The sequence below is a fragment of the Canis lupus genome, assembly GCF_048164855.1.
Source record: "Canis lupus baileyi chromosome 16 unlocalized genomic scaffold, mCanLup2.hap1 SUPER_16_unloc_1, whole genome shotgun sequence".
Lineage (NCBI taxonomy): Eukaryota > Metazoa > Chordata > Mammalia > Carnivora > Canidae > Canis > Canis lupus.
Genome location: NW_027326424.1, coordinates 1,178,543 through 1,194,604, shown reverse-complemented (window position 1 = coordinate 1,194,604; position 16,062 = coordinate 1,178,543). Strand labels below are relative to the sequence as shown.

Here is a 16,062-nt window from a genome sequence, read left to right as displayed (position 1 = left end):
TTATTAACCTGGCTGATCTTTTTAAGGGACTGTTGATTACCTTAATTTTTTTTGTCTATTTTTGTTTCATTTATTCCTTTTCTTTATTATTTTGTTTTGTTTTGCTCACTTTGGGTTTAGTTTGCTTTTCTTTTTTCATTTACTTAAATTGGAAGATTCAGTTATTGATTTGAGGTTATTCATTTTTAATAAAAGCATATACTGTGATCATAAACTTCCTTTTAAGCACTGCTTTAAATTCATCCTGTAAGTTATAGTATTTTGCATTTTTTTCTCATTCATATCAAAGTATTTTCTAATTTCTCTTGTGACTTCTCTGATGTCTGATTCTTGGTTAGTTTGTTGTTTAATTTCTACATATTTGTGAATTTCCCAAATTTTCTTCTATTATTGATTTCTAACCTAATTCAATATAGTTAGAAAATATACTTTGTATGATTTCAGTTCTTTTAAATTCATCGAGATTTGACTTATGACTTAACATATGATATATCCCAGAGAATCATATGCACTTGAAAAGAATGTGTTTAATGCTATTGAGGGACATGTTCTATTAAGTCTATTAGGTCTATTTGCTTTATGTTGCTGGTCGGGTCTTTCTTTTTTTAATTTATTTATTTGAGAGAATGAGTGTGTGTGAGAGAGAGAGAGTGAGAGAGCGAGAGCACGTGCACTAGCAGAGGGAGGGACAGAGGGAGAAGTGGACTCCCTGTGGAGCAGGGAGCCTGATGTAGGGCTCTATCCCAGGAGCCCCTAATCATGACCTGAGCTGAAGTCAGATGCTTAACCGACTGAGCCACCCAGGCGCCCCAGGTCTTCTATAACATTGTTGATCTCCTGCCAAACTGTTTTACTCACTATTTGAACAGATATTGAAGTCTCCAACTATTATTGTTGAACTGTTTTTTCCCCTTCAATTCTATCATTTTTTTCATGTCATGCATTTTGAGGCTCTCTTGTTAGGCACACATATATTTATAATTGTATATATTCCTGATAGATTGATCTTTCTTTCATTATACAATGTCCCTCCATATATTGAGAAATATTTTTTTCCCTTTAAATTGTGCCTGATGGGATCCCTGGGTGGCGCAGCGGTTTAGCGCCTGTCTTTGGCCCAGGGCGCGATCCTGGAGACCCGGGATCGAATCCCACGTCGGGCTCCCGGTGCATGGAGCCTGCTTCTCCCTCTGCCTATGTCTCTGCCTCTCTCTCTCTCTCTCTCTGTGTGACTATCATAAAAAAAAAAAAAAAAAAAAAAAAATAAATTGTGCCTGATACTTGTATACTAATATATATTAGTATAGCACTTCTGCTTTCTTAGCATTGATGGTTGTATGGTATACCCTTTTCCCCTCATTCTTTTTTTTTTTCCCTCATTCTTTTACTTATCTCTCTGAATCTAAAGTGTATCTTCCATGAACAGCATATAATTGTGTTTTTTTCTGTATGATAACCTTGGCTTTGATTGGATTATTTCACCATTTACATGTAATGATATTAAAGATATGATGGATTCACTTCTATTATTTTGCTTTTCTGTCTTCTGAATGCCACAAGAATCTTTTTGTTCCTCTTTATTCCTTCTTTACTGCCTTCTTTTGCAATAAGTGGATATTTTCTACAATAAAATTTTAAATTCCTTTAATAATTTCTTTTTTTCTTTAGTAATTTCTAAATTATGTTAAAAGTGTATTTTCTTTGTGGCTCCTCTAAGGCTTACATATATTCTCAACTTATCTGAATTTACTTCAAATTTATAATCATTATATTCAAGTGAGATATAGAAACTTTACTCTTATAAAGCTGTATTCCTCTATAGTCTTCTCTCTTTTTCAGTGCTATTATCATGACGTGTAGTATGCTTGTGTATATGTTACAAAGCCAACACTATACATGATTATAATTATTACTAGATTTATTCAGAAAAGCCTATTTCCTCCACAACAAGCAACCTCTGGTGCCACTCCTCGAAGTGCAGCTCTGGGCATGTGCATAATCTCCCTGACCAATAGGGATGATTATGGTTTTACCCAGACTCTCTATGTCTCTCCCTTTCCCTGACCTCCCCACTAAGCTTCTGGCTGCTTTGCCTCTATTGATACCACACCCAGCTGTTAGCTTCCACTAATTGCTAGTTGATTGCTAGTTGATTTCTTTTATTTTCTTTTTTTTTTAAGATTTTATTTATTTATTCATGACAGACACACACAGAGAGAGAAGCAGAGACACAGACAGAGGGAGAAGCAGACTCCATGCAGGGAGCCTGATGTGGGATTCGATCCCGGGTCTCCAGGATCACGCCCTGGACTGAAGGCGGTGCCAAACCACGGAGCCACCAGGGCTGCCCCTGCTCTGTTGTTTTCAACCACAAGCTTAAATTCTCCATCGACTCAACCAGTTAAATTCAAGCATCTTTTCCAGGTTAGTGTATTTGCAGTGTTTGAGGCATGCTCCAGCTCTAGGAGGAATATTCTGAACTGTCTTTTCCTCTCTGTTAAATGTCTCATGGTCTGTTGTTTCACTTGCTGTTAATGTGAACCTATCAGTGTCCTCTTAATGGCTCACCACTAACATCTTCCTTGTTTGACAGAGTCTTCAGGCATGAATTTCCCCATAGTCTGTTCCATACAACCTCAGTCCCCTTAGGTAAAGTTACAGAGCTCTCTGTTTTTGTGGACTGCCTATTCTCCTGAACCACTTTGACAGAACCTTTGCATGCCTGCTCTGGAGTTGGGGGAAAAGGCAATAGCCCACGTGTTCCAGAGTGAAACTGTTGGGTTGGCAGGTGTCGGAGGCCCCAGTCTTCTTGCCTTGCTCCTCTGTGTGTGGAATCTCTGCTTCATGAACGCGCTGTAACAGGGATGATCAGAGTTCAGTATTCTTTGTCCACCAGGTCTTTCATCCATTCTGCCCTAGTTCTTTCAACTCTGTCTGCCTAGAATTGTTCTTAAACATGGTGTTAGCTCTTCAGGCTGCCATGCCGGAAATCCTGCTCCTTTCTTGTCTTCTTTGCCTTATAGCAACATAATTTCCTTTTTGACCACAAATTTGGCCACAAATTTCTCCTTGCTTATTCCACTTTTCTTTTGCCTCTGGGAACAGTGGAACATGTGATATGAGAACACAATGCTGAAGGCAGTCGCAGCATTGGACATTAGGCTGTTGTTCTGATGGCCTCTTTACCTGATAGGTGGGTGAGGTTACTTTTCTCAAGCTTTGGGAAAACCTAAAGAGAAAATTTTTACTACCACCAAAGGGAATATATGTTCAGCAGAATCCCTGTGACTAGGTTTATAGTGCAGGGTCTTCTTAAAAATAGCCTCATTCGCTTTCTCCAGTTTCTGTCCATAGAGCACCTATGTTATAACTTGATTTCTTGACTGTGCTCAGAGATTAAAGAGAATGTTCAGGGAACTGTATATGATCTATTGGAAAGTATTTTAAAGCTACTGGTGTAGGATCGTTGCAGATCTGGTTCAGATCTAGCCCTTTGCCCTTCTCCTCTCTAAGGGCCAAAGGAATATATAAAACTATTATTATTTTTAATGCTCTCATCCTCCCCAATAACAAGGTACCCCACAATTGATAGACATTGAAATAAGTCTGTGGATTATGAAGATGTTTAAGAGTTCAAATCCCTTCTAGAGCTATGTAATGGAAGTGGATACAGAGTGATATGAGGGAAAGGAATGTGTTAAAAATTATTCTTAGACCCTTAGGATTGTGCTGTAGTATATTAAATATCTTATCGGGAGTGTGCAAAGGGAGGACATAAAGGACTGAAGCTCCCAGGAATTAAAAGCTGTGGTGAGGAGAGTGAGCCCATAAGGAAATTGAGAAGTGGAGATCAGGATGGAAGAAGAAGAAAATCAGGAGGTTCTGGGGTAAGATAATCTTTTATGTAAGGAAAACAGTGAAGGTATGATTTGCTCTTGAGACTTTATGACAGAGGAAGGCTGAAAAGGATCCTCTGATTCTGTGGCAAGGGTGTCATTGGTGACTTTAGGAGGAATCATTTGTGTGAGGATTGGGGTGGAGTTATGTTGTGGAGGTTTGTGGGATGAATGGGTTGGTGACTTGGTGGAGATGGACACTTGAGGCAGGAGATGACTGCTTCAAACCTCTTTTCCTTTTTGAATCCGGGAGAGGCAGTTTGAGAGCAGGAAGGTACCAGAGGAAGGAAGAGATAAGTCTTACTGTGGAGAGGAAGTTTATCATAAGAAGGGATGAGGACATCAACTCTTCTACTATATGGAGTGAGCATGGAGTAAAACAATATTGGAATAGGCAACCATTCTGGCCCTGACACTTGTTGCTTGTGTAACCCTATGAAAACAAAACATTTAGTCTCTTTGTAGCTCCGTTTTCTCATCTGCAAGATGAAAGTAATGAAGGCTACGCTGAAAGGTTCCCATGTCAAATAAAATCATGTATTGATACAACAGGTACATAATAAGTTTCTAATAAATGTTTCTTTCTTTGCTTCACCTTGCTTGCCCTATTTAATTTCAAATGTAGATGAAAATGCTATTAATGTTTTGTTTCATACACAGCCACCTTTACAAGAACACTGGCTATTCCATTAAAATCATCTGATATTTATTGAGCACCTCTATAAACAAAGAAGGGCTTAAGCATGTAGGTGACACAGTTTGATTGCATTTAAATATGGTTGCTCTGTCTCAATTGTAGAGAAAAAAAAAAAAGCTATATACAAGAGTGTGTAGGAGCATAGGGAATATCTAGGCTCCTCATAGGCCCAGGTCCTGGGGACCACGATGGCTGTGTGGGAGACTGACTTGAACTGATTTGGGAAAATTCTAGGTGAGAGCATCGACAGACATGGAAAGTGACTAGACCCGGAGGGTGAGTGGAGAGAATGAGACAAAGATGATAATCTAAGTTTTGACTTGGACACTCAGAGGGATATTAGTGTCAGTCATCGAGAATTGTCTTGGTGATTGATCAGTTGAATGACTGCTGTCCCTAAAAGCTATGGTAAGCACATCAGTAACATACTCCATATATCTCACTCCATATATGCTCACTCCATATAGTAGAGGAGTTAATGTCCTCATCCCTTCTTATGATAAACTTCCTCTCCACAGTAAGACTTATTTCCTCCTTCCTCTGCTGCCTTCCTGCTCTCACACTGAAGCAGTCGTCTCCTGCCTCCAAGTGTCCATCTCCACCAAGTCACCACCCATTCATCCCAGAAACCTCTACAACATAACTCCACCCCAATCCTCACACAAATGATTCCTACTAAAGTTCAGAGGATTTCTAACAATAGTGTGGAATTAAATGAACTTTTGGCATGATCTACACAGGAGAGTATGAAATATATGAAAATGTCTATAAATTTTTTAGGCAGTAGTGCTCTAAGGAGTCCCAGAACTAATTATTGCCACATTCAGTTTTGCAGAAAATTTTTCGGTGAATACTGCCAATCATGTAAAAACTCCATGTGTTTCTACACGTGTCACTTATAGAAAAAGTTGCTACAGGAAGTTAGCAGCCTTCCCCATGCTCTTTCCAGACGTGGAAAGCTCAGCTATGGCTACTGTGGGGGAGCGGGAGGAGCGAGGTAAGATTCCACTCAGTGCTTTTTCTTCTGTCTGTGTTTTGACTGTCATCCTTTCAGCTTGTAACAAAAGGAATGGGTTTTCCTGTGGCTAGATGGGCCTGAGAGGTTTGAAAAGTAAATCATTAAAGGGTTTCATGATGAGATTGAAATATATTATTGATATGCTGAACACCACATGGGTATAAAACGAAAGCAAAGTAAACAGAGAATGTCTCCCCACTGACCCTAGCGAGGAATTTCCAGATGCTGTCACAGCAGGCTCTGTGGATGGAACCTTTGCTGCTTCCCGGAGGTCAAATTTATGACCTTTCCTGGACACACACACACACACACACCCTGAACACATGTGTGCATATACACACATTCTTCTAAAGTTGATTATTGTAAGCTTCTGGTAGTATCTGTTGCTTTCCTGCCTTGAGTGGACTTAGGACAATTAAAATGAGTTTCAGGGACATATATGATTTGAAGAGCCAGGAGAATTTGCCTTCTACCAGAGGAAGCCTAGATTCTACATTAAAATCATGATGGACACCATTGAGGTTCTTTTTTATGGTTCACAGTCTAATAGAGCATCAGAGATATGAGAGAAATCTTAGCTCAATACCTCAATATTACAGATAAAAAATAGCAGAAGGTATAAGTACTTTATCATAGTTATGATATCTATAAACTATATCATAATTTATAGTTTATATCATATATCTAAAACTATATCATAGTTATGATAAAGTACTTATATGAACATATAAGTTCAGGCAACTGCTCTGTGGCAGAACACAGATTAAAACAAAACAAAACAAAAATCTTTCTTTTCCTTTTCAGCCACATTTTATAATGTGTTATCTCCTTTTCAGTTTTTCTCAGTGACTTTCCGAGAGACATATGAATAATCCCAAGCAGAGAATAATCTGCGAATCAGTTCTTCATTCCCTTTGTTTTCCCTAGAAAAGTTTTAGGTGAGTTATACTTCCTTTAGATTATTTTGGTTTATGTGTAACCTGTCGCTGCAGGGGTCCACGTTCCATGAACATGCCATGTGGCAGAAGAAAAGCAATCTGAGATTTAAACAATTAATTTCTTTTTTTATGATTTTATTTTTAAATAATCCTCATCCCTAATATGAGGCTTGAACTCACAACATGAGATCAAGAGTCACATGTTCTATCAACTGAGCCATAAAAAAATGAATTTCTACCTGTAGAATTCAATGGTTTAGTTATCTGAGATTAAACATAGCTGCTTTTCTGTTTTATTTGCTGCAATATGCATGCTTTAATGCATGTTCTAATGAGGGTCACTATACCTCAGAACTGTATGTACTTTCCATCGTACAGTTTGCTTTAAGTATATTTATATTCTAAAATGCATTAAGTGTATTTATTTCTAAAACCTAGTTTATGGCAAAGTTTATAATTTATACACTAAAAATAAAGTAAAATAAAGTAAATATAAAAAAATAAAAAATAATAAAGTAAATATACTCGAGGTAGAAGGGGGATCACGGATTTTAGAGTAAAGTGAAACCTGGTTTCAAATCCCATCTCCTCCAGTTCCCCGCTTTGAGAAACACACAGGCCGATCCATGTCCCTGTTTTTTCAGTGGCATTGTGTGTGAACTGTGGATCCCATAGCATAGTTGCAAAGATAGTATAAAATAATACTCTTAAAGGCCTCATGCACCGTAGACAGTTCGTAAGAGGCATGACAAAGCGAGCCAAGCAGTCCATTCCTATTTGCTTGGTTTAATGTTCTATCACAATTCTGTGAGCTACATTTGGACTATATCATCCTGTTAGGAAAAATTAATAATAAAATAATTAACTTTTCCTTCTGAAAGGAAAAATTCTATCCAATGCAAAGTAAAATGAAAGGATAGCATGATTGTCATCCTTTTGGCATTCATGAAATTATTAGACTATTTCCATCATTCTTCCAGTCTTGAGAGAATGTGTATGCAAAGGGAACTTCCAAAGGAGCAATAGGGTCCCCATTCAACTCCACTGAACATGACAGTGGCTGTAAGCAGGTTGGTCAGTGCTGGTGCTGTCACAGCACACCCTGACCAGCAAAGGACCACGGCTGCTGCTCAGAGTGGGACACGTGTATTACCTGTTGGTGAGGGTCTGGCTCTCAGCTGTAATTGCTGGACAGCCTCTCCCAGTGATCTCATCCCAGTCTCTCATTTTACAGACATGGACATGAAAGTATACAAATTCCACTTGAAAACTCAGTGAATAGATTTGGCATCTAACAAACAGATGACCTAAGTAGAGTGTTCTGAGGTGAAGCAGGTTATGCAAGTTATCAAAAAATGTGAAATGACAGTGCTTTCAGTTTTTAAAAATTGCTGTGTTTAGTTTTAGTTTCTCTAGACATTTACTTTTATTTTCCTTGACTTTAATTTTCTTTCACCCTATGGATGATTGATAGACAATTAATTCCAAAACAATACTTTAAATTGTTATATGAAGGCATACTTTTTTTTCTTGAAGTTCCTTACTGAGCAACTGCTGTAGACAAATGCCTCCCTGTTTCTTTATTCTTTTTTTTTTCCCCAAGAGATGAGTGATTGTTTCCTTCCACAGATTAAACTGAATCTCAAGGTTAGAGCATGCATTTTAGCTCTTAGTTCCACTGATTTAGTTCTTTTTTCCTAACATGATTCGCTTGAATACTATTTGCTTTTGTGTGTGTGTGACTTTTCTTCAATTATTGATTCATGTGGTTTAGGTTCTTGGTTTGGGTCCTTTTGTGCAAGAGCTTTTTAGAGTAGTCCAAGTGGGAACATAAAGAGGCTATTTTAGAGGTATTTTAATCTTTGCCCAAAGCATCTGGAACCTTCTGAGTGAATACATTCCCACAAGTATCATAATCTGTCTGTAACAATTTTAATGAAAAAAATTGTAAATACCAGCCGTGTGATACTTGCACACCTAAAGCTAGATTCTCTAAGAGGGGAAATAAAAGGTGTTTCTACACTAGCTTCATTGAAGCTGCATTATCATTAGGGGCGAACTGACTTCTATCATGTGCAGGGGAAAGGGGCCAGATGTGAGTTCTGTACATCACAGACATACAAGGCATATGGTGGAAGGTGCTGGAGTTGGTTCATGTTTTCTTCACAGAATATGATATAACCAAAGGATTCATACCTCTATTGAGTTTGTGAACCAAATTCAATTCATGTTTTAGGAATTTTACAGGGTTAAATTTTAGAGATAGAAATACTTGGGTTTTTGAGAAAAGAACAGGGTTAAATTTTTGAGACAGAAATATTTGGGGTTATTTTCTCTTTAATAGTTCCAAGGTCATGCTGAATAATGTAGATGAACCCTGAAAATGATTATTTTTATGTGAATTTTCCCAAATATTAGTTGGTAAGATTGAGATGAGTAAAATATCTAAATAACTTGAGTTACTCTTTCACTTATTTATGTGTTTACTTATTATTTTTTTTTGGGGGGGGGGGAGATTAGGAATCATATAGTCATGTCCAGCCTATGTTGGCAGAAATTTGTTTATACCTAAGGTAAATAATAAAAACCTTGAGTCGGTTAATGGACACTGTGTTTCCCTTCCTTTTTTCTTTTTTCCTTATTTAAATTGTAAACAACGTATCTTATGAGGAACTGGAGAAGCAGTGAGTAGTCCAAAGCAAATAATTACCTTTTCTCTTTGTTTACGAGGTTCAGAGAGAACTTCTTTTTCCTTTTCATTAAAAAAAAAACCCAAAACAAAAAACTCCCTCTTCTTTCTCCAGAAAAATTTAATGGTAAGAAATAATCCCAGCCCCACTAACATCGTTAATAAGAATGGAAAGCGCTGGGCATCAGCCTCACTGCCCGATGCCTTCTTTCCCTTCCTGAGTGAGGAATGTTAACTGCATTGTGCTGTAATGAGCCATGCCCAAACTACTGTTTTCTGGTCCACTGTTTATTTGATTTCTTTATTGTAATGAAACTCAGATGGTTGGTGTTTACACTAGCAGTGTGCTGGGTGATCACGCTGGGAACCGTTCTAATTAGCTGCAAGTGGGTCTCAGAATTAGAATGGAGGAAAGAACAAATTTTTAGTAACGACTTTAAATTGAAGCCCTCATTTATTTTCATTATGGCCAGACCAGAAGCAAGCTAATGTTTCCCAGGTCTTTCCATGCAGGGCCTGTGGCTGAGCTCAGTGGAGTAGAATTCAACTATTTCAGATGCACTCAGCCTCCATTGCTCAAGGAAGGGGAATTTTAAGATAATATTAGAATGGGCACCCACTAGAATTGTCAGGGCAGAAGACAAAGTGCACAGGAGCAGTGTGGTACTTTTTTCAACTTTGAACACAGAGAAAGTTATGTTTTTTGAATTCTGTGATCTAAAAACACCTTTTCTTCCCTGAGTGTATTTTCAGAAATGAAATCTTTTGGTGTCCATAAAGAGTGACCAGCGAATTACATTTTACCATTCAGCACATAACAGAGACCACAGGCTAACAAGAAAATGGCTTGCTCTAATGAGCCAGTGTTTATATATCTTCAGGATTTGTGGTATTCATTCTTTGGAAGCAACTAATTGGTCAATCATATGAGATTGGAACTATCCAGTCATACTTCATGTAGAGGGTATCTCTAACACATTTTCTGTAGCACAGAACATCTTTTTAATGAAGACAGCATGTAGCCAGATGTCTTCTAAGACTCCTTTTGAAATGTAATTCTAGTATGTGAATTTGTAAAACATGATTTATAAAATTATGCACCTTGCAGGGATAGTCAGAAGTTCCTCTCTGTAGAAGCACTTATGTATATATCTTTGCATATTTATTTTATTATCAACCAACATTAGGGATGTCTTTAAAAAAGTTTTTTTCAAGATTTTATTTATTTGGGTGCCTGGATGGCTCAGTCGGTTAAGCGTCTGTCTTTGACTCAGGTGATGATCTCAGGGTCCTGGGATCGAGTCCCTCTTCAGGCTCCCTGCTCAGCAGGGAGTTCATCTCTCCCTCTCGCTCTGCCCCTGCTCTCTCTCTCTCGGTCACTATGTCTCTGAAATCAGTGAATGAATGAATGAATCAATCTTTAAAAAAAGATTTTATTTATTTGAGAAAGAAAGAAAGCACAGTCCGGGGGAGGGGCAGAGGGAGAAAGGAGCAGACTCCCCGCTGAGCAGGGAGCCTGACATGGGGCTTCATGCCAGGATTCTGGGATCATGACCTCAGCTGAAGGCAGACACTCAACCAACTGAGCCACCCAGGTGCCCCCATTGGTGATGTCTTTAATGAAAGTTTAGAAAAAAGCAGAGTTTAAACCATTTGATGATTGCTATATAGAAACTCAGATGTGTTTTGCAGAAATAATACACTTTTTATAAACTTGTACTGGAAGACTTTTGTTTCTGTCCTTTAAAATGTGGCAGTGTTAATAATCTGACTTTTCTCCTGATTGGGAACAAATCCTACATTTGATAAGGTACTTGTACCTAGAAGAAACATTATATGTTCTCATTCATTTGGGGAATATAAATAATAGTGAAAGGGAATAGAAGGGAATGGAGAAGAAATGGGTGGGAAATATCAGAAGGGGAGACAGAACATGAAGACTCCTAACTCTGGGAAACGAACTAGGGGTGGTAGAAGGGGAGGAGGGCATGGGGTGGGGGTGACTGGGTGACGGGCACTGAGAGGGGCACTTGACGGGATGAGCACTGGGTGTTATTCTGTATGTTGGCAAATTGAACACCAATAAAAAATAAATTTATTATTAAAAAAAGAAAAAAAAAAGAAATCTTAACAGCACTTCATACTCACTGGGATTGCTGTAATCAAAAGACAAATAATAACAAGTGTGGGTGAGGATGTAGAGAAACGAGCTCTCATTCTCTGCTGGTGAGATTATAAAATGGTGCAGCCACTTTGGAAAATAGTCCAACAGTTAAGTAAGAATTACCACACGAACCAGAAATTCCACCCATAGGTATACACCCAAGAGAAATGGCAACACGTGTCCACATAAAAACTTATACATGAATATTTTTTAACAGCATTATTCATTATAGTCAAAAGACAGAAACAGCAAAAATGTCCATCAGCTGATGAATGAGTAAATAAAATGTGGTATTTCCATATAATAATAGTCAAAAGATGGAAACAGAAGAAATGGTCCATCAGCTGATGAATGAGTAAACAAAATGTAATATTTCCATACAATGGAATATTATATAGCTTTAAAAGGAATGAAGCACTGATACACAATACAACTAGATGAATTTTGAAAATATTATACTAAGTGAAAGAAGCCACTTACAATCCAGGTTTTATGGTTCCATTTATATGAAATGTGCAGAAAAGGCAATCTATAAAGTCAGAAAGTAGATTAGTAGTTGCTTAAGGCTGGTAAAGGGGATGATGGAGTTTGGGGGTGATAGCTAAAGGATGTGGATTGTTGAATATATTCTAAAATGTATTAGTTGGACATATCTGTTAATATACTAAAAAATTGACGTATTTTAAATGCCATACAATTTTAATTGTATGGTGTTGAATTACAGCTAAAGAAAGCTCTAACAAAAATATAAATTGATGCTTACATGCTTTGACTTTACATATATATATATATATATATATATATATATATATATATATATATTTTTTTTTTTTTTTTTGTAAAAGAGAATGGACCTATGGAAAAATTCTTTTGCAGCAACCAGGCATGCAGGACTCTGCAGTTCTAGGAAGTACATGTATTTCCTTTTCCCAACTTTTACTGATCTTGTCCCTATCTGGAAAGTTTTTCCACTGTATAAAGCCTTCTCATTCTCTGTGGTCTACCAGCAATGCTCTTTTCTTCTGTGAAGCCTTCCTTGATGAATCTGTCTGAAGACTTTTTCCTTGGTATTCTTACAGAACTGATGGGTAACTATCATCTCCTGAATGTTGATCAGAAGCATCTCTTAGATATTACTTAATTGAAATCATTTTATAGATGAGAGCACAAACATATATAGAAGAAGAGTGCCTTACTCAAAGTCACACCACTATTTTAAATATCATCAAGGTTTCTCTATAGAGTCTTGACACCAAGAATGAAGTGCCTCCAACCCTCAAAAAATGAACAGGGAAAAAAATTATGTTTTTTCCTTAATTTTGTCACCATAAAATCATCTTCTTGCTCTGATACACCTGACATTTCTTGCTTGATTGTGGAACTACAGGAGGTGATATTGGAGGAAAGAAGGTCTCTCTGGGAGGCAGAAGGTGATGCTGGAAAAGCAGGCCAATTTAGAGCTTTATGGTAGGTTTGAATTTCAGCTCTGAAGATTTCTTATACCCTTCCATCCTATTTCTAGTAAAGATATGTGTGTTATAGGGATAACCGAATTTTTTTTTTAAGATTTTATTTATTTATTCATGATAGACACAGAGAGAGAGAGAGGCAGAGACACAGGCAAAGGGAGAAGCAGGCTTCATGCAGGGAGCCCGATGTGGGACTCGATCCCAGGTCTCCAGGATAAGGCCCTGGGCTGAAGGCAGCGCTAAACCGCTGAGCCACTTGGGGATCCCGGGAAAACCAAATTTAAATGGTGATTGTTTCCTGTATGAGATAATACCCATGATCTTTATAACTTCTCCCTTGTATAATGTTCAGAGACATGATGTATGCATGATGTAAAAGAGGTAATAGATGGAAAAAAGAGAATAGCACAGGCTTTATGGGAATTCATTTTTAATCCAGTTAACCATGTAGATTTTGAGAGAACAAATTGGATCTGAAGGGGTCTAGTTCTTGGACCTATGGTAACAAACTTGTTCTTTTCTGTGTCTCCAGAAGAAATGATGGGTGTAAAGTAAGTAATACCTCTCTGCCTCATGGTCCTTCTATGAGAGTGCATTAGAAACTATAGAAGCTAAATTTCTGGAAGTTGCAATATAGAGTTTATAAGAATTATAATCTACATTTTCTCAACTTAGTTTAAAAATTATCTTTCTGTTTTTATGGCATCCTTACTGTTGTACTAAGAGTCACAGGCAGTTAAAAAAAAAGGCACTGGGTGTTGTTCTGTATGTTGGCAAATTGAACACCAATAAAAAATAAATTTATTATTTTAAAAAATGGCACATGAGATGGTCTCTGTCTTTGAAAGCACTCCACTCTCTTTTTCTTCTCCTGCCTGCTCTAATGTGGATCAGCAGGCAAGGGAAGTTGCTTCTCTTGGCACGGAGTGTCCTGTCCTCCAAATTCTCTTTCTGCAAATGAAGGCAGAGATATAAATCAGGTCAGTCCTCTTATTCCAATCTATTTTCCATCAGAAAACCCTGAGTAAATCTAATTTTTAAATCTTATTTAGGCAAGTCATCATTGCACCTATTTTCTCCATCAGATAAACACAGAGGGAAGTCTTAGATTTGCAAACCTCCAATATATTATGCGTGACACAGGAAGATCCTTAGGGTAGAAATTCAAAGTGATATTTAGGGGCAGAAATATAACTTGAGAGAGGAAGACCCTGGAGAAGCCACCATGGCCATCCTTGACTTGTTGTTTGCAGGACCTAATATTATTGACATAACTGCATTTTAAGCACTGATTCTGGAATTAGACTGTTAAAGCTGAGCTATATTAATCAGCTGAATTCCAGAGGAGATACAGAACAGGTGTGCTTGGCATTTTGCTCTGTGAATGTTTTTATCCTGTCTTCGATTGGTAATGATAAATCATATGTTCCTAATTCTGTTCTTCTGTGTCTTATTTTTAACTTCATCCCACATCAAGGAAAACAAGACTGAGGGATGACTGCTGGCTTCCTTGTCTCCTCTGCAGATTCCTGAAGTTACGTCTTCTAAATACTGTAGGTTTTTAATTCTCCTTGGATTATTTAATCACGAGTGTCTTGGTCCTGTTTGTGGATTCATACGAAGCATCTCATAAAGGTGAAGGAAGGATAAGGACCCAGAGGCCCTTAGAATGGAGGCTATGTTACCATCTTGGCTTGAAGTATGGAAACATCCCTGTGATTACTGTAGCCCTGAAGTTAAAAGGGAATTTTCGGAAAGTTTTAAACCATAGGACTATCTCCAGGGGCTCAGATATTTTATTATTATTATTCCTTCATTATTACTTTAGAAGGAATGAAATCAATTTGGAAATTGATTCGATTCATACAGTAAGAAAAGTATTAGTAGGAGAAAGAATTTTTAAAAATGAAGAAAGAAACATGCATTGATTTGGGAGGAGTGAATTTTATTTCATGCAAAGGTTAAATCACAAAGGAAAAACTAAGAAGATATCCAAAACCAAAAACATTTCCTGTAATTGCTTTTAAAAGTGGGACCAGGAGAAAGGAATATTTTAGTTGTGACTATATTAGGAATGATAGCAATGATAACTGTGGCCCAAAAACATGGAACAGATGACAAGGGGCAAAACTCAGAAAGGAAGCAAATGACTTCCTCAGAGAAAAATCATATCTAGATATTATGGGAAGTCCCTCTTAAAGCTAAAACCAGGGGCACCTGGTGGCTCAGGAGTTGAGCGTCTGCCTTTGGCTCAGGTCCTGATCCTGGGGTCCCGGGATCGAGTCCCACATTGGGCTCCTTGTGAGGCGCCTGCTTCTCCCTCTGCCTATGTCTCTGTCTCTCTCTCCATGTTTCTCATGAATAAATAAATACAATCTTAAAAAAAAAAGAAAGCTAAAACCAGGGGTTTAATGAAAGAAGCAAATTGAGAACCAGAACTACTTAGAGCAAATTTGGACAATTTGAGAGGGCATCGGTGGGAGGATCAGAATCCAGTCCTGCTAGCACGATTAGGTTGAGCCTGAAGATGACAAGATTATTAAAATGGGGCAGCAGGTTCAGTCTGTACCACTGGGAAACATGCTCTTGGGACTTTTGATTTATGAGTCTGAGCCAGCAGTCTCAAGTTGGCTCTCTTTGTCCTACAATTAGGCCCAGAAACATATTATGTTCTGCTAATACAGTTTTTAAAAATATTCATTTTCAAATGAGTAATTAAAAAAAAAACTGAATAAATCCCTGGACCAGCACCTCACAGTGCAGCAGTCAGCTGGAGCTGAGCAATGGAAGTCATCCTTGGTGAGAATTCTTACCTCTTTCCTCTGGTTAATGTCTCCATTTGCCCAGCTTCTCTCCTTTATGTCACCCACTTGGCCTCTGCAGGCATTTGGGCCTGTGACATCTGTTAAAAAAGAAAAAGTTATACTTAAAATGAGACAAGCTAAAGGGAGCTGGCTGACACATAAGAGCATAGTCCAGACCTGGGCGAGATAATGGAGTGAGGGAGGGTGTCATGGGGGTAAAGTTAGCCTCCCTCAGCCTTGTAAAATTAGGCCAGCTTTGGGTAAATAAGAGATGATCTTGGTAGACCCAGGAAGCATTAGTTTCATAGCTCTTATTGGTAGATTTTTTTTTTATAATTTTTATTTATTTATGATAGTCATCAGAGAGAGAGAGAGAGGCAGAGACAT

The 16,062-nt window shown here is 37.9% G+C and overlaps 1 long non-coding RNA gene across 1 annotated transcript; it reads right to left on the bottom strand.

The window, feature by feature from the left end:
• Positions 1-13,284: 13,284 nt before the first annotated feature.
• LOC140629541 (uncharacterized) lies at positions 13,285-15,778 on the bottom strand. The gene is made up of 2 exons (XR_012027400.1): positions 15,685-15,778; positions 13,285-13,822 (listed from the first exon to the last, which is right to left on the bottom strand). It is a non-coding gene; the product is annotated as an uncharacterized lncRNA (long non-coding RNA).
• Between the last annotated feature and the right edge of the window lie 284 nt (positions 15,779-16,062).